The following is a 23,293-nucleotide window of genomic DNA, read 5'->3' on the forward strand; positions in this document are numbered from 1 at the left end:
TAAGAAATATTTAGGGTTGCCTACCCTTGTTGGACATAATAAATGTGTAACTTTTCAGGGTCTGAAAGATAGGATTCGAGGTAGAGTCTCGGGTTGGACTTCGCATTTTTTGTCTCGAGGTGGTAGGGAGGTGCTTATTAAATCCATTTTGTAGGCTATATTGACTTATACCATGTCCTATTTTCTTTTGTTGAAGTCTCTATGTGGAGAAATTGAAGCCATTCTTAACAGACATATACAATTTTAAAAATATATACATTTTACTTCATTGAAAGGTTTTTATAATATTTTTCAATTATTCATAATAAATTTTAAAGAAATAGAAGTCAAAGTTGAAATTTTTTACTACTAAAAGTTAAAATGTAACAAATTTATTAGGATGAAAGGAGTAAAAAATTTTCATATCCATAAACCATTATCTAAGTTATTGTAGGGTAAATCCAAAGAGAGTAGGTAGCGGCATTGCCCCTTTCCCCTTCCCGGATAAAATGATTATATCGTAATTTTAGACTCTTAAAAATTAGCAATTTAATTTAACTCTTAATGTGTCACGAAACTAACTAAAAATTTGACTAAGATAAGTACACCTATCAATTAAGTATAGCTACAGTGAGCAAAGATATCGTTCCCACAAGGGCTATAAGTACTAATAATTACCATCTTTCTATTATTTAACCGAATAATTCGAGTGATCAATTAAAAATTAAAATTAACTAACGAACAAGACAAATAAAAAAACACGAGAATAATCGATTAACAACCAAGAAGAGAAACAATACCCAAGAAAGAATATGCCTAGGTTTCATCTATCACTATCAATCTAAATTACGCAATTTCTTTAGTTAGCACCTTGATCCGTAGAAATCCCTAAATTATGCTAATATCTCTTTCGAGCATAAGAGCCACTGACTCTAGGTTGATTAATTAAAATTTCTTTCTAATTAAAAACCCCTATTATTGCATTAACTCGTGCTATGGATTCCCCTATTAGATTTGACTCTAATCCGGTAGATTTATGTCATCCTATTTCTAGGATTGCATGCAACTCCACTAAATCACACAAGATTTACTCTTAAACAGGGTCTATTCAACTACTGAACTAAGCACATAGAACATGGATCAATACTCTAGAAATATCAAACCAAGAATTAAACACACATAATTGAGAACAAGAAACTAGGTATTTATTTCATAAAATAAAAATCAAACGACAGAATCCATCGTAGGGTTCATCTCCCTAGGTATTTAAAAAATTAGTTCATGCATGAAAATAGAAACATTCAAGATACATTATAACTGAAAAAAATAAACTCATGATAACTTCCTAAGAAATCAATTGGGAGTCTTCAATCTTAATGAAAATCTGCTTCAAAGTCGACTTCAATGGTGTTTTTTGAGTTATTTTCTTAAATATTCTTTGACGGCTCACTCATATCTTCTTGTTTTTTTCATATATGTGTGTCTTAGAATGCTTGAAAAACCTAAAAATTGTGATGTTTCATTGTTTGGTATGCAATCCCATGAAATCGATACGGCCTACCACATGCTCGTGTGGGTCACACGGGCGTGTGGAATAATTCAGCCCATGTGGCTCCTATAGCTTGTTCTGATGCTCCAATTTTTTGCTCGTTTTTCGCTCTTTTTGTTCCCAAGTGCTCTATTAAGCATTAAAACATAAGTTTAAAGGATTAGAAGTATAAAATTCCCAATTAACGTCGAATAATCACCCAAAACCGCGTTAAGAATGAGATTAAAATATGTTACTTTTAGCACTTATCAACTCTTTTAGCATAGAATTTTTAAGTTTAACCTCCTAACTTCCAACCAAAAATTCCTAGCTTCATCACTATTTCATTGCAAGGTTTATAAGAAAAGAAAAGTGCTTGGAAGACTCCGTTGGAAATCCACCTATGTTTCTTTTATACGCTGTTTTTTTATTGATTCTTTTATGAATTTCTTTAAAAAAATTAATAGGAGGGGCGTCACTAAAACCTTAAATTACTATATTAAAATTATTTTATTTTTAAATGAAATCAAATTGCAATTAGGGGTATAGTATAGGAATTACTATGATACCTTTATCTATTTTAGCATATTAGATAACGATATATTACATCATTCACCATGTGACAATGTTTGTTTTGTCACTATAAGTTAAATGTTATTTCATAATTGGTGGATATTCCTATAATCAATGGTGATTTTGTATAAGATTTAGTGATGGAACTAGTTGTGACCAACTACTGATTATAAGGTGCCGTTAAGTATTATAGTTATTCATACTATTATTTTATCATATTAGATGACAATATAGTAAGTCACAAACAATGTGACATCTCTTTGATCTCCTATATGTTGAATGTTATTTTATTCTTGATGGCGATCCAAATAATAAATGATGAATTCGTATATAATTTGGTGATGAAACTATCTACCACCAAATACTTACTAAAAGTTGGTGTTTTACATTATCATCATTAACATCATTATTTTATTATATTAGGTGACAATATAAATATGTTATTAACACTATGATGATGTTGCTTTTGTAGCAAATACGTTTGATGTTAATTTATTATCAACAATGACACAGATGATCTATGGTGAAATCTTATATAATTTGGTGACACATTTGATTGTCACCTAATACTAATTATAAGGTGAAATTGTACATTACCATCACTACTTTTTTTTTTACAATAAATGACGAATATAATAAGTCATCACTATTAACCTTTAATGACGATGCTAACACAACAAATGCCTTAACAAAAAAATTTACGTCACCAAATATAAATAGTGACAAATATAATTTTCAATGACAATATTTTAGATCCAACTAGTACTCAAGTTTGTTGTAGTGTGCACATAGAAGGATGAGATATAGTTTAATTGCATGTTTACCTTTACTTCTTTATTCCTCAACTTTCGTGTCTATAAGATACTATAAACAAGATTCCTATAATTCGAGAAGTATAACCCATTTTCATTGTTGCAATTAGGGTGTGCAAAAAATTGTTGAACCAAAAAAATCGAAGTGAATTGAATTGAAAAAACTAATTTTTTTTAGTTTATTCAGTTTTTTAGTTTAACCAGTTTTCATGTTCGGTTTATTTGGTCGATTTTTTATTTTGACATTTTAAATCGAATAAACCGATTAAAGGCATAATCCATAAGCCCATAACTCATTTACATACTCAAACCCAAATTTAAATCTTAAACCCAAATACTTATTAAAACTTAATACTTTTAAAGCATAAACCCAATACTCATTAATATTTATAATCCAAATTGATAATTTATTTTTTATGATATTCATTTTAATTTTTATCAATTAATATATATATATATATATATATAATTTTTTTTGAGTTCATTAAAATTTGTTTAATTTTAATTTTTAATATTTTATAATGAATTTGAAATAAAAATAAATTTATAAGTGATACGATATAATATATTTAAAATTATGAATACCTCAATTGAAATTTTTTCAATAAAAAATAATATAAAAAATTGAACAGTATTAAAAGTAAAAATTTCTAATCGATTTATTCAATTTTATTCTCGGTTGGGTTTAAGTAATTAATTCGATTTTCTATATGAAAAATTAATCAACGGAAAGGACACCCCTAATTGCGATCATGCAAGACATTCAGGCAGAGGAGAAAATAACTGAATGAACCAAGTGGCGTAATTTTGGGATTCGGAAAAGATAGATGAGTCAACAAAAAGGGAAGTTGGGAAATCAGAAATTGGGTTGAAATAAAAGCCTGAAAGGATAGTTTTGTGTTTTCATACATCATTGGATGATTGGCTCTTTATTGTTGCTGAAAGAGTGGCAACAGCCTCCCCTACTGTCAAGAACAAGCAATCTGGTTTCATGAAATCACCTGCTTCATTTGATCTCTGCAATTTTTCCATCACCTCTCCCACAAGATTCACCAACACAAGCTGTTTTATATATTGAATAAAATAATATCAGCATTTTCAATTAAAAACACATGCATGCAGCATTATGTTCTAGTGATAAAATTGAATCGCTAGACTTAATTCTCAGTATTGGACTCACCTCGACACCTTTGTTTTCCATTGTTTGCTTCAGTTCTTTAAAAAATGATACACCACTGGTATCAATGGTGCTCACAGCTGAGAAAAAAAGGATGGAAAAAGCATCCAAAATGGATACATAATATGCAGAACTATGATTCAGAGTCGGATAGACTTACTTGACATCTCTAGAATCACAAATCGAAGGCTTGAGTTTGAGTGCATCTTAGGATCCTCTGCTTCATATTCTTCAATCCATCTTAAAACCCTTCACAACAGAAGCCCAGAATAAACAAGTGAATACTCACAAGACAGGTGAGACAGGATGCTCTCCTGTTCAATCGAGTCCAATCGGTTTATCATTCAATTAAAATTTGTCATCCTGGATTGGAGTGACAATTAGTGCAAACCAACCTCTCATTCAAATATGTTGAATTGGCGAAGTTGATTGGAGCTTTAATGCTTAGAATAAGGAAACCAGGGATCTTCACTGATTCCTTGCAATGGTGAAGATCACGATAAATATCTGTCCCTGGAATCTTCCCCAACAACACCGTCTTTGGCCTCGTAATTTGCATCAGGATCTTGAAGATCGACACTGCCACCTGTATTTTCCATCCATACTCCCATAACTTTTGCTTTAAATCACAACAAAGTGTGGGACTCCATTTTAGTATCTGAAGGTGAAAAGCAAAGAAAGAACTTACTGCAATGGCGAGACCATGTTGAACAGAGATGAAAATAACACCAAAGAATGCACACAGCATCACAATGAAATCGAATTTGTCCATCTTCCAAACATGGTAGGCTGCTGGGATGTCGATAAGGCCGACGACCGCAGACACAATGATGGCTCCCAGCACCACGTTTGGGGTGTATTGAAATAAGGGCATGAGGAAGAGGATGGTCACCATGACTGTAATAGACATTACTATGTTGGACGCTGCAGTTTTGGCTCCTGCATTGTGATTAACAGCTGATCGAGAGAAGGCACCTGAATGATATCATAGTAAATGGCGGCTTAAAAAGCAAATCTGTGCGACTGGGTCTTTCACCCAAACCTGAAATCTCATCTAATATTATATTTGAGAGGATTTGAATAAAAATATTATTATATTTGAAATGTTTGAGTTAGCAATTTATAAATATGAGTAGGTGAGACCTGTTGTGACATAGCAGGAAGTGGAGGAGCCAACAATGTTCATCAGTCCAATAGCCATCATTTCTTTGTTACCATCCACTTTGTAGTTCATAAGAGAAGCAAATGTCCTTCCTACTGCAATGCCTTCCTGTTTGATACTAGGTTGAATTAAAGCGATGGCCAAATAGATTTGTGTTCTTCTTCACCCAAATATAGTTACAAGTAAATTTTTATTATTCATTTTAACTGTAGATACAAGCATGTCACCTATGTTACTTATATCCAGTGATTTTTATTACTCTTTTGCTTTCAACTTAATTACGGAAAAGATTCGGATATAAGAACTTACAGTGAGGGAAATAATTCCAGTAACAAGGCCGGTTTTCATTGACAGTCCAAGGTGGCCCCCATGAAATTGCAGCATATTCCATGAAGGAGGATTTAATCCTTCTTGCAGCTTTCCAATCTAAATTATAAAACTATTCAAAGGTGTTAGCCAAGCAATATGTAGCACATAGTGGAATCCGTAAGTCCCCCTTGATACATCAAATTTAATTTTTTTGTGTGTATGTGAAGAAAACATTATATAAGAAATTTATATATAAAGAAAAAAGAGTTTTAGTTGAAATGATAAAGTCGAGATATTAAAGATTATAGTATTTAGGTTCAAATCTATTATATATATCATTAAATTATATAAAGAATACATTTTTCGTAATTTTTCAATTGAGTTGAGACATAATTCATGATTGACACCCACTTAATAAATAATATTCAATTTAATTTATCATAAAGAAAACATATTAAAACATTCAGTCATTCACCAACTCAATGAATGATATTTGGTGAACCCAAAATTAATGTTACCTTTTTATATAACTATTATTCTGAGATTGCAACTTGAAAGAAGGTGAGAGAGGCAGTAAACTTACTACACTGAAGCCGTGGTGCTGAGCTTTGAATGCAAAAACAAGAAAAGTAGAGAGGATAACACAAACAAGTGGAGCAGCTGCTGAGACCCAAAACAGCTTTGGCCTTCTCATGCTCTGCATGGCACACACCCCAAATTTGATAATCAATCTCTTTTCCAAAACTGTCGGCCAGAAACTACTCACTGGCCACAAGCATTATTTCATATGATTCTACTCATTTAATACTTTACATTCGCATTTGAAAGCATAAGGATAGACTGAAAAACTAGGGAGAAGTAATAAGGCCTACCAAATGTCTTGCTACTAGCAGAAACACTAGGAAGCTAAAGCCCATCAGTATTGTTTGCCATGACCACTGCATCCAAGCAATGAAATTTGTAAAGTTAACAAATATTTTGCAATCTCATTTGTGCTAAAAATAATAATAAAAAAAGTAGTGAAGCAAACTTATGGGAAGCAGCAGTGATGAATCTTGAAATACATTACCTCCTGTGAGTTGTGGAAAACAGAGGTCATAACAGGGATGAAACCCATTTTTTTAGTAAAATGAGTGATTCCAAGAAGGCTTTTCAGCTGCTGTAATGAAACAATGATAGCAGCACCAGCCATGAAGCCTATTAGTGTTGCCTTTGAAAGAAAATCAATGATAAATCCAAGCCTGCTCAAATTTTAGCACCAGATATCAGCAGAACTGTTATTTAAAGGAAAAACAAACATATAATGTATGAATGCTTAAAATGAAAAGCCAGCTTCACCTTAAAAATCCCAAAGAAGCTTGGAAAAGACCAGCAAAAAATGTTGCAGTAAACGCTAGTTGGAGAAACAAGACAGGATCACCGGTAGGGGATACTTGTTGTGTAAGCATGGATCCAAGTATAAGTGAAGCAATTGAAACAGGTCCAACTGCAATGTCCCTTGAGCTTCCGAGTACAGCTTATACAAGAGGGGGAACGAAGCTGGAATCTAAGACCAAATGAAATTCCAATCAAACAATAATCTTTGAAGTCTCAAACAGGCTTCAATAGAAAACCAGAGTTTACTCACAGAGGCCAACAATTGGTGGTAGACTAGCAAGCTTAGCATAACTTATACCCTGGGGGATGGCTAAGCTAGCTATGGTAACTCCTGAAACTATATCTGATTTGAAGAGTTTGAGATTATAATTTGGACCCCAGTGAAGAATAGGGAAGATGTATTGAGCTGCAAGAACCCATTTCTTCTTCGTTGGTTGTCCTTTGAATTGGCGGAAAGGATCATCAGGGAACAAAGTTTCTTTGAGCCTGGTTTTGAGCTTCTGAATGGTGCTCTTATGGGGTGGTGGAACAACACTGTGAACCTCCATCGTTATTTCTAGGCAGCTTGGAGACTGCTCCTGCATGGTGCTAGGATTAGACTCCATGGTCGTAGAATAAAGGTTCTATATTTTTTGAAGCAATAATGCTCTATTTTGTGTATGTCTCTGCTTGTTTTAGCTGGTTTTTCTTAGACAGATAACAAATAATTTTTCATGGATAAATTACATATAGAACTCAGTATATATAGTATGAAGGTGCTTGCGATAAATTGTTGTCTCTTGATATTGAGATGTAAACAAATTCTGCATAACGCTAGTATTTTTTTAATCTAGGCCTCGAAACAACATGGAAACATATATTAGATTCGGTAATTTGTATATACCTATAGTATTTTATAATTTTTTATGTCAACCCTTTAAATATATATTAGATTATAAGGCAACAAAAATATTTTTAGAGAATATGATATTTTAAGTTCAAATCTTATCATAATAATATTTTATATAAAAATAATATTAAATTAAATTACAGATAATTTCTAACACCAACTCAATCAAAAGATACTTATGTACAATAATTATACTTAATAATTGTGTTAAGTAAATTTGTTGTATGCTTAGTGAAGTGTGGGAATTGGGTAAAAAAAAATCAAGTAAAGGAAATAAAGATAAAAAGATTGCGCAAAAATGATGAGGCAACTAACAAATTTTGTTCATCATCAGACAATTAACATTGAAGTTAGTAAATGGTTACATAAAGGGGTGTGCCAATCCCATGCATGCAGAAGACGATGGAATATTTTGAGGTATATACCTCTCTGTCTCATCTCCATTTCTTAATTTATATATACATAGATAGAGGGGGGGTCTTTAATTAACGTAGTTCAGACTAAGAGGGAAAGAGAGAAGAACACGGAAAATGAGGCAGCGAGTCTTTCGATTTGCCTCATAAATATATGACTTTACAAAGGGAACAAACCGACTCAAGTTCTGGTTTATGCAATTATATTTAACATATAGCATTTAAAAGATGTAAGTTTTCCAATGGATTTCAAATGAATGATCACAAGAAATAAATTAAGATTTGGTTTTCTCGATTCATTTGTAAATCAATTTATTAGACCCTGCAATTTCCTATTCAAGGAAATGAAGCAGAAGTTATTTGGAAATCTTTTTGCAATATCAAATATGGGGAAAAAAGGAACTGTCATGTGTTATGCTTGATTTTGAAACAAGTAAAAGAAAAAGAAGAAGACGACGACGATGGCATCCAACATAGCTGCACATCCCACGGTTGATATTTTATCAAACATTATAAGTGGCTAATGAAGTTGGCAAGTATTGATGGGGTTAGGAGTAATGCGCTATCGAGCATCTTGTGGTGATGAAGGGAGACCAGATTCCGAATCACTTCAATGAGATCCTTGGAATCTCACAACCGACCCATACCGTATAACCCATCATCCACTAACTAATTAATGGACCTTGAAATTTGAAAAATGAAGCACTATAGCGACTTTTCATTTGGGACACAAGATCATCTCCTATCTTTCAGACACACACTTCAAAGAATCTTGAACGTCTTACTTATAATGCAATTATTTGCCTTGTAAATTCCCATTTTTATTGGACACAAGAAAAACAAGACTGTTAAATGTACAAAATGACATTTATACTCTTACTGCTTTGATACATTAGTTTTTCCTCCTATTAGTTCTCTCTCATTTCTACCATTATCAGTTTTGCAATCAGCGGGCATAGAAAAAGTCACATTACTTCATCTTCCACCTTTTCTCCTGTTCTATTCATATCAATTCTGATTTTTCATTCAAAATTATCAAGATTCAAGAGTTTTAAAAAGAAAGCTTTGCTGAAGAAATGAAATTTCAAAATGAGGCAAAATTCTCATATAGTCAATATAGGAGGAGTTAATTCATGGATTGAAGAATAAAAAAGCCAACGCCATAACCAAAACAGTGATGCCGCTGAAACCTTGAATGATTTGTTTTGGTTAAGAAATGGCTTAAAATTGGTAGTGGATTGTTGTTGTTGGTAGTGGGTTGTTGGTGGTAGTGGATTAGTGGATGGTTGTTGGTGTCCATTTTCAACCACAAATCTTTGCCAAAGTTTTGGACAATTATGTCCTTGAACTCTCTTATAAATAGAGAGGTTCATTAGCCATATTCATCATCCCAAACCAAGAGAGAGCAAAGCTTGTTCTTTGAAAGCTAGGATTTTAGCTTTCGGGTTTTCTATAGGGGTTGAGAGTTGTGAGGTTCTCGGGTTGTGTCTTGAGTGTAAAACACTTGTAATCTTCATCTTGTTATAGTGAAATTTCTTTTCGCCTCTGCCCGTGGACGTAGGCATTAAAGCCGAACCACGTAAATCCTTGTGTTCACTTTATTTTTTCGTTCCGGTCAATTTACTTGTAGTCATATCGGAGTTCTCGAATCGATCCTTTCCGCAACAAATTGGTATCAGAGCGTAGTTGAAGGAGTGATAATATTTTCTGAATTGCCCTGTGACTGCAGCTTTGTCTGATCTTTCACATCAGGAAGAAAATATTATCATTCATTCAAAGGTTCCAAATTATGGCTACAAGTGTTTCATCGACTAAGTATGATGTCGAGAAATTTACCGGGAAAAATAGTTTCAGTTTATGGCGCATCAAGATGCGGGCAGTGCTGGTTCAACAAGGATTGCTAAAAGCATTGTCTGGTAAAGATAAATTACCAAGCACGCTTTCGGAAGAGCAAAAGGATGACATGCTAGAAAGAGCACATAGTGCTATTCTGCTATGTCTAGGAGATGAAGTGCTACGAGAAGTAGCGGATGAGAAAACCGCGTCCGGTTTGTGGCTCCGGTTAGAGAGCAAGTACATGACGAAGTCATTGACGAACCGGCTCTACCTCAAGCAAAGACTCTATGCCCTGAAGATGGAGGAAGGTACACCTGTTTCCCAGCACCTGGATAAATTCAATTCCATTATCATGGATTTGAATAATATCGATAACAAAATCGATGATGAGGACCAAGCAATAATTGTTTTGTGTTCTTTGCCTCCCTCGTATGAGAATTTTGTTGATACAATGATGTACGGTCGTGATGACCTGACTCTAGAGGAGGTGAAAAATGCCTTAAGTTCCAGTGAGTTGAGGAAGAAAATCACTGGTAAGGTGGTCGAAAACAATGAAGGCGAAGGCTTGGTTGCTCGAGGAAGATCCAAGGCAAAGGGTGGAAGTTCAAGTAAAAGCCATCCTAGATCGCAGTCCAAGAAGAGAATACAGTGCTACTACTGTAAGAAGTACGGGCACATGAAGGTAGATTGTCCGAAAAGGAAGGAGAAATCAGAATCACAGGAGCAACAAAATGATCGTGCGAATGTAGCTGATGCAGATTCTTCAAGTGATGCCGAGATCGTTCTTGCAGTATCCGACTCTTACGCTGGTGGGAGATGGATTCTTGATACGGGAGCTACATTTCATATAAGTACTTCGAAAGATGCATTCTCAACATACGAGAAGCATTCTGGTTCAGTACTAATGGGAAATGACCACGCATGTCAAGTCATGGGGATTGGCACAGTTCGTATAAAGATGTTTGACGGTATTGTTAGAACTCTAACTGATGTTCGGCACATTCCAGAAATGAAGAAAAATTTGATCTCTTTGAGTACGTTGGACAAGAAAGGCTTTCGGTACTCTGCTGAAGGTGGAGTTCTCAAGGTATTCTCGGGTGCTTTGACTGTGATACGTGGTAATTTGGAGCGGGGCCTTTACTTCCTCGATGGTTCCTCGGTTACAGGTGTTGCGGGAGTGTCATCATCAGATGATCTAGATTCTGACACCACGAAGTTATGGCATATGCGGCTCGGGCATATGAGCGAGAGAGGCTTATCGGTGCTAAGCAAACGAGGATTATTGTCTGGGCAGTGTACAGGAAAGTTGAATTTCTGTGAGCACTGCGTCTTCGGTAAGCAGACTCGGGTAAAGTTCAGCACTGGGATTCACAAGACAAAAGGCACAGTGGATTACTTCCATTCTGACCTTTGGGGGCCTTCTCCGACAATTTCTAAAGGTGGTTACAGATATCTGCTTACCTTTATCGATGATTACTCGAGAAAGGTTTGGGTGTATTTTCTGAAGAGCAAGTATGAGGTTCTCATCAACTTCAAGCAATTTAAAGCTTTGATCGAAAATCAAACAGGAAAGAAGATCAAGCGATTCCGGACGGATAATGGCTTGGAGTTTTGCTCAGGTGAATTCAATGAGTTCTGCAAAAATGAAGGAATAGTGAGACACCGCACTGTTCGTCGAACACCACAACAAAATGGAGTTGCAGAACGCATGAATAGAACTCTCTTGGAGCGAGCTCGTTGCATGCGATCAAATGCTGGGCTCGGTGAAGAATTTTGGGCTGAAGCTGTTAATACTGCTTGTTATTTGGTTAACAGATCTCCATCAACAGCTATTGAGCTGAAGACTCCTGAGGAAGTATGGTCTGGTTCTCCTGCTGATTACTCTGGTTTAAGAGTGTTTGGCTGCCCTGCGTATGCTCATGTAAATGAGGGAAAACTCAAACCGAGGGCGAAGAAATGCATATTTCTTGGATACGGCCAAGGGGTGAAAGGATACAGGTTGTGGTGTCCTGATCCGGTTTCGTCCAAGTTCATCATCAGCAGAGATGTGACTTTTGATGAGTCATCCATGCTTCGATCCACCACAAATTCCCGGGAAAAGGAGGTGTCAGATAGAATGGGAGATCACGGTGTTGAGAAGCAGGTGGAGTGTCAGGTGGACGCTCCAATTCCTACGGAAGGTACTTCAGTCCAGGATGATCAAGTTGAGGTGCAAGATTCCGATGAAGATGAGTCACCTCAAGAAAAACCATATAGCATTGCCACTGGAAGAACGAAGAGACAAATCAAACCAAATCCGCGTTACGCTAATCTGGTGTCTTTCGCGCTCAGTGTGGCGGAGTCCATTGGTATAGAACCTTCCAGTTATAATGAGGCTGTCACGTGTGATGAGTCGGCACAGTGGGCAATTGCTATGAGTGAGGAGATAGAATCTCTTCACAAGAACCATACTTGGGAGTTGGTTAAGCCGCCAAGTAACCAGAAGATAGTTGGTTGCAAATGGGTCTTCAAGAAAAAGGAAGGCATCCTAGGGGTTGAAGCAACTAGATTCAAGGCACGATTGGTTGCTAAAGGCTTCACTCAGAAAGAGGGGATTGACTACAATGAAGTTTTCTCCCCAGTCGTAAAGCATTCTTCCATTCGTGTATTACTTGCCATGGTGGCCAAGTCTGATCTAGAACTTGAGCAGCTTGACGTAAAAACGGCGTTCTTGCATGGTGAGCTCGAGGAAACAATCTACATGCGTCAACCAGAGGGTTTTACAGTTCCTGGTAAAGAAGACCATGTCTGTCTATTAAAGAAGTCTTTATATGGATTGAAACAATCCCCAAGGCAGTGGTACAAGCGGTTTGATAGCTTCATGATTCAGCATGGTTACACAAGATGTGACTATGATGCTTGTGTCTATCATCGGAAGCTCTCAGATGGTTCGCACATTTATTTGTTGCTGTATGTTGATGACATGTTAATTGCTTCCAAAAACATGTCGGAAATCAACAAGTTAAAGTCGCAGTTGAGTGGTGAGTTCGAGATGAAGGATCTGGGTGCTGCCAAGAAAATTTTGGGCATGGATATTCACAGAGATCGCAAGGCGGGCAAGCTTCGTGTGTCGCAGAAGAACTACATTGAAAAGGTTCTTCAACGCTTCGGCATGGATAAAGCGAAAACTGTGAGTACTCCGTTGGCACCACATTTCAAACTCTCTGCAGAGTTGTCACCACAATCTGATGAAGAAAAGCAGCAAATGTCTCACATTCCATACTCGAGTGCAGTTGGAAGCGTGATGTATGCAATGGTTTGCACTCGTCCAGACATTTCACATGCAGTTAGTGTGGTCAGCAGATACATGAGTTGTCCTGGCAAGGAACACTGGCAGGCCGTGAAATGGATTCTCAGGTACTTGAGAGGTTCTGCAGATTTATGCTTGGTATATGATCAGAGTGACTGCACTAGCAGTGTCACGGGCTATGTGGACTCTGATTATGCTGGAGATCTGGACAAAAGAAGATCTCTGACGGGTTATGTTTTCACTTATTCTGGAGGAGCCATTAGTTGGAAAGCTGTGTTACAGTCTACCGTAGCCTTATCTACGACTGAGGCGGAATATATGGCGTTAGCAGAAGCAGTGAAAGAAGCATTGTGGATGAAAGGTCTAGTAAGCAGTTTGGGTTTACAACAGGATTTCACTGTTGTATTTTGCGATAGCCAGAGTGCCATACATCTGACTAAAAATCAGATGTTTCATGAACGGACCAAACACATTGATGTCAGATATCATTTTGTTCGGGAACATGTTACGCAAGGTGACATTGTTATCAGCAAGGTTGCTACCGAGAAGAATCCTGCAGATATGTTAACTAAGGTGATCCCTGCATATAAGTTCAAGCATTGCTTGGACTTGATAGGTATTCGGGATTGATTAGCGCCAGAGAGGCGTTTGGAAGAGGTGATCCAGTTCGAGGAATTCACTATGATGTTCAGCTTGGTAAATTTCAAGCCAAGGTGGAGATTTGTTAAGAAATGGCTTAAAATTGGTAGTGGATTGTTGTTGTTGGTAGTGGGTTGTTGGTGGTAGTGGATTAGTGGATGGTTGTTGGTGTCCATTTTCAACCACAAATCTTTGCCAAAGTTTTGGACAATTATGTCCTTGAACTCTCTTATAAATAGAGAGGTTCATTAGCCATATTCATCATCCCAAACCAAGAGAGAGCAAAGCTTGTTCTTTGAAAGCTAGGATTTTAGCTTTCGGGTTTTCTATAGGGGTTGAGAGTTGTGAGGTTCTCGGGTTGTGTCTTGAGTGTAAAACACTTGTAATCTTCATCTTGTTATAGTGAAATTTCTTTTCGCCTCTGCCCGTGGACGTAGGCATTAAAGCCGAACCACGTAAATCCTTGTGTTCACTTTATTTTTTCGTTCCGGTCAATTTACTTGTAGTCATATCGGAGTTCTCGAATCGATCCTTTCCGCAACAGTTCCCTTATGATGATAGTTTATTGAATAGAGAAGGAAGAAATGACGAATCATCTAATGGGAGCTCTGATTTAAACAAAAATGGTGCAAATTCAATTCAATGTGAAAAACTTAAGGATTAAGATGTTGATGTTTATAGGAGGTTCCAGCGTTGGTGAGAATCAAATAGAGGTTGATCATGATAGGGAATTAGCAGTTGGTCCAACCAAATGAATGAATTTAGAAGCCTTGATGAATTGTTTGGCTTCTATTGATTACATGCGAAGTTGAAAGGGTTTAGTGTTGTGAAGGGATCAAGGAAAAATGCTTATATCCCTAAGTATTCCTGATTAGTGTGTTAATAGCATGACCACCAACATACGTTGAACAAAAATAACACTGCAAGTCTACAAGTCTAGTTATAATATTTGTATTACAAGTATATGGTGAATTAGAGCTTCCACTCAAAGTAAGTTGAGGTTCAAAAATAGCAAAGAAGAATGTGTTGGTTGAAAGTCAAGATCATACTTTACTATCTATTCTAATGCATTTATACGAATTTAGTAAAAAATTATTTGCTACAAATAACACAATCACGTGAATTGAATTATTTTATGTAAAAATTAAATTAAATTAAATTAATGTGTAGATATTGATAACCAAATTTATGAGTATGCCAAATTTAAAAACCATCACGTGAATTATTTTGTGAGAAAAGTCAAATAATTGAACCACAATTTTATAATTTTTAGCTAGTTAAACAAAAAGGATACATAATTATGAGATCTAAATAGTTATTGACATGCTTCAGTCTAAGGGCTCCTTTGGATGCCCGTTTTCTTCTGGTGTAATGCGATTGAGTGTTATTTCAATGAAATGGTGCTGATGGAAGCTGTTTGGATTGCACAGCATCAGTGCATTGAACGCTACACAACACAAGTAAAAATGAAATTTTTCATTGATGAAAAAATTGGCAGTGAGTTCAACACAGGTATGCTTTTACCATTTTGTCTTTGTCATGTGTTTTTTTTTCTTTTTTATAATTTATATACTTTGGGTAAAATATATCTCATTTTATTTTTTATCCCAATCTCTTTTATATTTAAAATTTTAGTTTTATTAAATTTAAGAATAATGTTTCATTATAATAATATTGTTTGTATTTTCATGATAATAAATAATATTTTTAAGTAGATTTTTATAAAAAATAATTATATAATTAATTAAAATATTTATAATAAAATATCAGAATATACATTTTAATATTTTATTAAATGAATTTATAAATTCATATATTTTTAATAATTTCGTAAAAGTAAAATAATTTTAAAAACTTCTATTATATATCCTTTTTTTAATCTGATGTCCTCAATAATCATTTTTTATTCTCACCACACTGTTACAGCTGCGTTTGAATCCAAACACACTCCACCGATGTTTCTAACCTCACCGCTACAATATCTAATCTTACCACTAAATTAACTAATCTCACCGCCACTGTTGTTTTTAACCTCACCGGAGGTAAGTACACTGTCCATCTAAACTAAGCCTAATTTTAAAAATATCCGATCTCAATACTGCCTTCTTGTCAATAATAATATTCTTTTTCTGAGATTAATAATTATTTATTACACTTGGCAAAATAAAAATAAAAATTTAAGTCTAACTCACATGGTGACCACAAGAAATGAAATTATGAGTGAAACGTGCAAATTTCTTCGTTTGGCTCCTTTCATTCCTATTCCAATGCCTCAAACATCAGACGTATCTATTCATATATTTTCAGAGTCATAAAGCATAGATAGAGATTGGTTTTATCTTTTTTAATTATTATTTAATTAGTGTTAGAGTTATATATCAATTAAAATTAAAATTAAAATTTATAAATAGCATCCACTAGAAGTATTTGTATTTCAAAAAGAAATATTCGAATAACAATGGTATCGAAGAGTACTGGATAAATATGTAATATCATTTTAATTAAATATTTATAAGTTGTTTATTCCATGCAAAGTGAGTACTCTTTTATATATATTTTTTTAACTCATTATTATATGAAATTTTAAATAGATGAGACAGATATAAAAAAAAAGTAAAAAAAATTGACCATATAAGATTTCAATAATTATTTTTTAATCACTATTAATAAATTTGTTAATTAATTTAATGTAAATACATTTCATATTTAATCAATGTAAATATCTTCCATACTTATCATGAATCATTCTTATAATTGATGTATGTTGTTTTACCTTTTTTATTTTAATTTAATATTATAATTTACTTTCTAATATAATTCTAAATTTCTATATTATTTTCAATTTTTTATTTATAAAAAATTATTTATTTTAAGCATTACTTATATTAAATATGTTATATATATGATCTTTTTTTATAAAAAATTAAATACGTAAAATCACATGTAACGCGTGTGTCATTAGAAATTAGTATTTTTAGTCAAGTTGAAATCATATCATGTGTCAATAAAATCATATGTGGATTCTCTTTATGATTTATTCTAGTTAATTAATTAATTTTACAAGAGTTAATTGTTAAGTTAATTAGAGAAGGGATTGCATGAAATTATAATTATACGTCATCTCTATCTCTTCCCAATAGGAGAATGACAAATTAGATTTTTCCTCCTAATTTTTAGGATTTTTAGTTGGAATTGAATTTCTCCTATTGATAAGGGATAGGAATCACAATTTCATACATATTTTCTCAAGTTAATTATTTAATATAAAACTTGTAATAATCAATTTTAATTTAGCATAGCTTAAGTATTTTTTTAGTATATATTATTGTTTCTACAGATGCATTTCCCAAATTATCTTTTAGTAAATATGAATAGTTTAAACGTTTTGGATGAAAAATATCTAGGTTTCATATTAGACATTTGTCAATTATAATTACAAAATACATTATTTAATATTAAAAATTTTATCATACGCGCCTAAAGAAATTAAATATTTAAAAAATAAAGGTGTGTTTAAAAATAACATGTATTAAATAATAATAAAATATAATTTAAAATTAATTAATAATAACACAAGAAATATATACATTATTACAATGAAAAAATTGGACTAAATTGTGAATAAAACTAAATTTAAACACAAAAAACACATCATACTAAGAATACCAAATAAATATAATTATTTATCATTTTTTTGTCATCATTTTTTTTAAATACCAGACTAGACAATATTATTAAATAAAATAGAGTATACAGATCAAAAAACCCAAAACAACAAAAAAACGAAAGCAACAGATCGACCCATACCCACTGAAAAAAATAAAAGATAAGGCCCAAACTTTTAAAAAGAAAAACAACCCAGTCCAGTCCGATACTAGCTAGCACCCACTATCAAATCCTCATCCTTATCCCTATCTGTCGATACCAGCTTCCAAAAACAATAGTTTCCAAAAAGAAAAAAAATACTTTCCCCTGTTGTCCGTTCATCTGCCACATCCTCCATGAAAGAATCACCCTTAGGGTCAGTTCTTCGTTACTTAAAAAAAATATTTCTGACTCTAAAAACACTTTTGAAAGAAAAACTGTGAAGAACAAGCTGCTTTTGGCTGGAATTTTTAGCTTTTCAGAAGTACTTTTGAAAAGCACTTCTGAAAAGGAGTTGAAAAGGAGAAGCTAAAAATTTTAGCTTTTCCTCTCCCAAAAACACTTTTAGTGCTTAATTACTTTTTCACCCCTCCAATAACATAGTATTTTTCTTTTTTTTCTTGGTGCTTAATTACAATTGTGTTAAAATCATTAATTAAAAATAAAAATAAAAATATTTTTTAAAATATTAATTACAAATATTTAATGGTTATATTTAAATATTTAAAATATAGTTTATATATTCTAATTAAATTTTATAAATAATTAATATTTATTAATTAAAAATATTTACAATTTATATTTTATATATTAAAATATTAACAACAAGTTATAATAATTTTTTTATATTATTACTAAAATATAATAATATTAACTAATTTAAATATTATTTAAATACATATTTGTTACTTTATAATAACATGTCTAAAATGTATATTTTATTTCTCAAAAGCACTTTTTGACAGCAATGCTAAACACTCAAATTTTAAACCAAACTTTTCAAAAGCACTTCTCAAAATCACTTTTCCACAACACTTTTCAAAAGTAATTAAGAACTGGCCCTTAGTCTGGTTCCCTCAGACTTCTCCTCTCCAATACCCTTCGGACAAACTCAGGCAACCCTCCTTCAAGGTAAACATCCTCTCCCTTTCTCAATCCTTGTGTAGCTAGGGTATGAGCAGGACAGTTTTCCGATCTAGGTATATGATTAAAAGAAATCCTTCGAAAATGGTGCTTATAATGTTGAATATCTCTGATTATGGATCCGGTTATAGATTTGTTTAGAGAGTCTGATTCACATTTTTTTATTGTCGTCCCCAAATCTCCTTCGATTACCACTAAATCAAGGCCTAGTTGTTGCCCCAGCAGTAACGTTTGAAAATAGGCACGAGCTTCCTCCGCGAAGAGTGTTGGAACCCTTCTATGTATTACTATTTTTTAGGCCAAAACTTCACCTAAAGCATTCCTAGCCACCACCCATGGTCCCGACCTGGCTTGGTTCAAATCAAATGCTGCATCGAAGTTAATCTTCACATCTGCGCCGATTAGGGTCTTCTATCTCACCGGAGCGTTAGATTTAGTATGTACATTCTGCTCTATCTCATCAAGTTCACACAAGTATCTCGAGATCCAATCTGAGATCTCTTTTCCAGTAGATATTTTTCCCTCATGCACTAACTTGTTTCTACTTGACTAGATTGCCCACATGCCACAATAGAACACCCTGTACTGCTCCTTGGTACTATTTTTTAAAATCCAGGTAAACCATTCCCAATAATGTTGAATCGGATTTTGTAAAATTCATGAGAGATTTAAATTCATCCATACCTCTGTTGTTGTAGGGCATTCCCTGAAGATATGATCAATTGATTCCACAGCTTCACGACACCTAGGATACACAATATCTGTTGCTACTCTTTTTTTATTCAGATTGAATAAAGTAGGAATTCCGTGATATGCGCCAAACTGTAATTTTAATTTTTGAGGGGATTTGTAAATTCCATAGTCTTTTGTAGAATTCTCTAAGACTGTCGTGTCTAATCATCATTAGGAAATAGTGTACCTTCTTGTAATGGTTTATGTAACAGTTTATGTAACGACCCGATAGTCGGGGTGTCAAAAAGTACATTTTTGAGACTTCGTTCTCGTAAGTCATACTCGTAAATATTTTTAATAAATATTTACGAAGTTAGTTGTGTAGTTAATTAGGTTTTGGTTAAGTAAATTTGCATGAATTAAGACTTATTATAGTATAAGGACTAAATCGTGTATAGAATAAAAGCTGAATTATAGATTAAAAATTAATTAAGCGATTAAAGTATTAAATATACCTTTATATATGTATAGTGGACGGCATTGATGGTTGTAGTAAATATACATATGGTGATTTAATATATAATATGTTTAATGAATGAAATATAATTTCTATTTATAAGTTATAAAATAATAATAGTTATAATAATAAATAAAATTAAAGTAAAATGAAATGAATAAGCAGAAAGTGGCATGAAAGAGAACGAACATTCTCTTTTGCATGCAATTTCGGAAACAAAAAGAAAGAAGAAAAAGCTTGGACGGCACTTAAAGGGTATTAGACTTTCAAAAGGGTATTAGACTTTTAAAGTTGAATTGGTTAGTTAATTTAGTTTTTTTTTTGTAATTTTTATGTTTTTAGAATCCCGGTGTTTAGTAATATCCGACTCATGTTGTAATTTTAGTATTGATTAAAATTTTAAATGTTGTTATTATTAAATAGTTTTAGTATTAGGGATTAAATTAATAGATTTTTAAGCTAGAAATGAAAAAGGATTAAATTGTAGAATAAATTGTAAATTTTGAGTAATAGGGACTAAATTGTGAAAAAAATTAAAATTTAGGGGTTTAATAAAAAAATAAGGTGTTAAATTTAGTTTAAAATGGAATTTGTATAAAAACATAGAATTAATTGTAAAGAATAAAAATTAGTCTCGATTTAGGGACTAAATTGGAATTTAGGCAAATATTGAGTAAAAATATTCAATATTCAATATTCAATATGAAATTGAATTTTGTTGTATTGATGAATTTTAACTGTTCTAATTCCGTAGCTAACGTCGTACCGGAATCCTCGACTAAAAAGGAAAAGGATAAAATCGACGTCGAATAGCTCGGGATTCACGGTTTGTAATTTTATAATCCGAACTTAGTTAATTGTTGTAATTCAATGTAATTCACATGGTAAATGTTGAGGTGAGTATTTGACATTTTGATCATTGATTGAAATGGATTGAATTGGTAGATACATTATGAATGCATTAGTTATTGAATTGAAATGAATATATGTGTTAATGTGAAAGTTGGATAATGGATATTGGTTGTATATGAAATGTGAAATTAAACCCTATTAACTATATCGGGCTGAGTTGGATATAGATGGCATGTCACATGATAGGAAGAGTTTAGATATTTCTTTGACTTCAAGTCGATGAGGCACTGGGTGCCAATTTACTTCGGTTTAACCAATGAGACACTGGGTATCAATTTATATAGCGCTGGGCGCATTTACTACTTCCGAGTTATCCGATGAGGCACTAGGTGCCAAACTGGTGTGTTGGTTGGATCCGTGTATCCATCCGAGTCCGAGTCCAAGTCCGAGTCGTGTTAATAGGGGTAATTTAATAAAACGGTTCTATAATTGATATGGATGATATTGTATGAGAATTGAAAATGGGATAGTGATTTGAAACATGAAAATGAGATATGTTGTGACTAAATGAGATACATGACTTATGTATTCATGAATTGGATATGGAATGGAAATGCCATTGTTTAAATGAAATGTGAATCAAATTGTGAAAAGATATTTATATAGAAATTGTATTAATTCAAAAAGGTTGGCATATGATAGTTGTGATCTTAGACAATAATATGTGTTTAAAATTCAATTGTGCATTTTATATCATCTTGACTTTAAATGTTCAAATTATAGAAATATTACTGAGTTTTAATCAGCGTACGGTTTTGTAATGGCATGTACCTAGGATATGTTTGAGTTTTAATATGTGTTTGGAGCCTTAAATTGGGTATGTTGTATTAAACTAAGATGGGTTAGATGCTTGTGAATTTTAGTTGATGTTTAGGTGGCTATGAACTAGGCAAAAAAATGGAGTGATTTTGGTATGTCTATAATTTGGTTTTGAATGATGCTTTGATAATTTGATTTGATGATATAAATGTGGTACCAATGAGAGTACATTGGTTAGGCACTTAGGATGATTGTTTTGACATGTTTTAAGTGTGTTTGATCGTGTTTTAAATAGGTTAAACGAATGGTTTTTGAGTTGCTTAATGCCCAAGGAAGTAGGAATGGTAAACTTGTGGTTTAAGACATAATTTAAGTCCACACGACTAGCACAAGAGCATGCGAGGCCATTTCGAATGGTACACGGCATGACACACCGGCGTGTGGCTTGGTCGTGTGACCCAAGTCAGTGAGTTACACGGGCACGGACACGGGCTGGGACATGACCATGTGTCCCTACTTTGAATGCCCACACAGCCAGACACACGGGTGTGTGACTTGGCCGTGTGAGACATGGTCGTGTGACCCCTGCAGTTAAAGTTTTTGTAATTATTTCCTAAACTTCCAAATTTGTTTCAAATTAGTCCCTGTCTATTTTTAAACTATTTTTAGGGTCCCGTAGACTCGTAATAGGGGCTGTAAGAGTAACTTTTACTCTGAATTGGGGTGGATTAGCAAACCTAAATTAAGTGCATTTCACTAACATCATCGAAGATAAATTAAAAAGATAATTGTAGACGGAGTATGGACTAATACTCTGATGTTAATAATTGGAATAGTCTTGTATGTATCCGAATTCTGACATTTTAGAAGGGATAAATAGTGGTAAGAGTGTAAACAGTGGAAGACCAAGTTTAGAAATGCATAGCTGGAAACACGAAAATTTATGTGTTTTCACATGCCCTTTTTAACTTAAAATCATGTTATTTCGGTTAAATTCTTGTCGAAAAATAATTAAATATTATAAAATAATTAAATTATGTTTAAAATATGAACATGATGAATTTTAATTGATTTTACAGTTAATTTTGACTAATTTTGACTATTTTCGACAGATTTGCACAAAGGGCGAAAATTGGCTCGGCAGACAATGCTCGAAGAATAAAAACGAGAAGCAATTTGAAGCATCGAGGCAAATTTATTTCCAGCCTAAGATGATCCAAAAATGTGTGTTAATTCATAATATAATTAATTTTAATTTATTCTCAATTTAATTTAGTAATTAATTATGGAAAAAAAGGGTCCAGTTGAATCGCATTGGTTGAACCGAATCTAGTGAACCGAACCAGACACCAATTAAGCTGCCCAAAACCGTTCATATGCTGACCCAAATCAGCATTTTAGCTGACTAAATAAGCTTGCAAAGAAGCCCTTGAAGAACTTTCAACCTTGCATTCAAACACCTCCAAAAAATGTGGCTTTATGGATTTTCCCCAGGTTATTTTTAACAAAGTTGAATCTCTCAACTTTGTCATGTGTGTGGCCGGCCAAGGGGGGTCTCTTTGGCTGATGGAATTTGTTATTTTTCGCAGCCACAATCAGCTATAAAAGCCACCCATTGCTGATCATTTAACTGATCCCTCACACTCTCATTCTCTCTTCTCC

General features: G+C 33.6%; 1 pseudogene; it reads right to left on the bottom strand.

The window, feature by feature from the left end:
- Positions 1 to 3,643: 3,643 nt before the first annotated feature.
- On the bottom strand, positions 3,644 to 7,605 carry LOC107947584 (probable sulfate transporter 3.3; annotated as a pseudogene).
- Positions 7,606 to 23,293: the final 15,688 nt, after the last annotated feature.

The sequence above is a fragment of the Gossypium hirsutum genome, chromosome D12, assembly GCF_007990345.1.
Source record: "Gossypium hirsutum isolate 1008001.06 chromosome D12, Gossypium_hirsutum_v2.1, whole genome shotgun sequence".
Lineage (NCBI taxonomy): Eukaryota > Viridiplantae > Streptophyta > Magnoliopsida > Malvales > Malvaceae > Gossypium > Gossypium hirsutum.